At 35.8% G+C, this 2,500-nt stretch overlaps 1 protein-coding gene across 1 annotated transcript in view; it reads right to left on the reverse strand.

Moving 5' to 3' along the window:
* Window positions 1-2,500, reverse strand: part of LOC113805696 (zwei Ig domain protein zig-8) — a 62,875-nt gene that overhangs the window by 23,547 nt on the left and 36,828 nt on the right. The window lies entirely within an intron of this gene.

Here is a 2,500-nt window from a genome sequence, read left to right on the forward strand (position 1 = left end):
TCTCTCTCTCTCTCTCTCTCTCTCTCTCTCTCTCTCTCTCTCTCTCTCTCTCTCTCTCTCTCTCTCTCTCTCTCTCTCTCTCTCTTTCACACACACACACACACACACGCGCGTACATAAGCACACATGTGGCGACAGCCTTTTCACTGGCACCATTTCAGATTTGAAAATACAGTATGCAAATCCAATGTAATTCAGAACGCGTTTTATTCATTACAATAAATTTATTGGTGAAGAATATAATAGCCTTAATAAAATCTACATTTATGAATTTTCTTAATCATCGTTGTTGTGATTTTTTTTATCCATCTTTATACCTCTTCACTCATTTTATTTTATTCTTTTAAATCTTCCTCGTTTAGAATTATTTGTATTTTTACCGTTTATCATTTTTACCCTCTTTGCCTCTTCACTTTTCCCCTTTCGGATACTTTGTTATGTTATTTTTTCCTCTGTTATTATACGATTTTCTGTTTTACTGATTTTTTTCAGTAATTCAACATCTGTCTCTTTCCATTTCTCTCTCTCTCTCTCTCTCTCTCTCCCTCTCTCTCCTCCACCCATTTTTCTCCTTCCCTCTCCATCCACCTCCCTCTTCCTCCCTCTCTCATCTACCGGCCTCCTTTCCTTTTCCTCTTCCCCCTTTTTGCCTCCCTCAACGTCGAGCCGAATAAATTTCCGAATTTCTCCCGCAACGAGACTTAATATTCAAACCGAGACACGCCGACATGATACAGCCCTTCTGCGGGAGCCATCAAAAACATCACCGGGGTTTGGAGAGATGTTGGCGGCACAAACACAGACAAAGGACAGGTGCACCGACGGGGGACACAGACACAGAGGAAAAATGAGTTTGCGGACAATGGGTGGAGTTTACCGAGAAAAGATGGGGTTTATATAGAGAGGGAGAGTCTTAGAGAGAAAATATGTTTATAAAGAGAGGGTGAGTCTTACAGAGAAAATATGAGTTTATAGAGAGAGGGAGAGTCTTACAGAGAAAATATGTTTATAGAGAGAGGGTGAGTCTTACAGAGAAAATATGTTTATAGAGAGAGGGTGAGTCTTAGAGAGAAAATATGTTTATAGAGAGAGGGAGAGTCTTAGAGAGAAAATATGTTTATATAGAGAGGGAGAGTCTTAGAGAGAAAATATGTTTATAGAGAGAGGGAGAGTCTTACAGAGAAAATATGAGTTTATAGAGAGAAGGTGAGTCTTACAGAGAAAATATGTTTATATAGAGAGGGTGAGTCTTAGAGAGAAAATATGTTTATATAGAGAGGGTGAGTCTTACAGAGAAAAGATGAGTTTATATAGAGAGGAAGAGTCTTAGAGATAAAAGGAGTTTACAGAGAGAGGGTGAGTCTTACAGAGAAAATATGTCTATATAGAGAGGGTGAGTCTTACAGAGATAAAATGAGTTTACAGAGAGAGGATGGGTTCACAGAGAAAAGATGAGTTTATAGAGAGAAGATGAGTCTTACAGAGATAAAATTTTATAGAGGGAGGGTTAGTCACAGAGAAAAGATGAGTTTACGGAGAGAGGATGAGTTTTACAAAGAGAGGATGAGTTTAAAGAGAAAAAATGAGTTTACAGAGAAGAGATGAGTTTACAGAGAGAGGATGAGTTTACAAAGAAGAATTTATAGAGAGAAAAGATGAGTTTACAGAGAGAAGATGACTTTACAGAGAAAGGGTGAGTTTATAGACTAATGATGAATTTACAGACAATGGATGAGTTTATAAAGAAAAGATGAATTTAAGCAGAAAACACACGTAAACAGGTAAGATATATGAGTGCAGAAAAATGGCACATACAGATAAAGGACAAGTACACTGATAAGTTAACAAATCAAAAGACATAGATAGACAAGATATGAGTTTACAGACAAAAGATACGTACACACACAAGAAGCATGTATGTAGACAAAAGACACATCCAGACAAAAGATCGTCGGCAGACAAGAACCACAGACAAAGGACTTATAGATCAAAGACGAATCTATATTAAAAATCCACGTACACATACACCATACACACACATATACACCTACTGTAATACAGACAAAAATAAATAAATGAATAAATAAAACAGACACAAACAAAGACCGCTTATGTGACAAAGGATCTAAACACAGTCAGAGAACATGTATACAAACAAAATAAATAAAAGATGGAAGAAAGAAGGAGAGAAAAGAAGGAAAGAAGGAAAGGAAGATGGAAGGAAAGAAAGAAAAAAGAAAGAAAGAAAAAAAGGAAGGAAAAATCAAAAGAAAAAAAGAAAAAAAGGAAGGAGAGGTCAAAAGAAAGAAAGGAAGAAGAAAGGAAAGAAAGAAATGAGAAGAGATAAAAAGAAAGAAAGAAAGAAGGAAAGGAAGATATAAGGAGAGATAAAAAGAAAGAAAGAAAGAAGGAAAGATAAAAAGAAAGAAAGAAAGAAGGAAAGATAAAAATAAATAAATAAAGAAGCAAGGAAAGAAAGAAATATGGAAAGATAACAAGA

This window comes from Penaeus vannamei, chromosome 19 (genome assembly GCF_042767895.1).
Source record: "Penaeus vannamei isolate JL-2024 chromosome 19, ASM4276789v1, whole genome shotgun sequence".
NCBI lineage: Eukaryota > Metazoa > Arthropoda > Malacostraca > Decapoda > Penaeidae > Penaeus > Penaeus vannamei.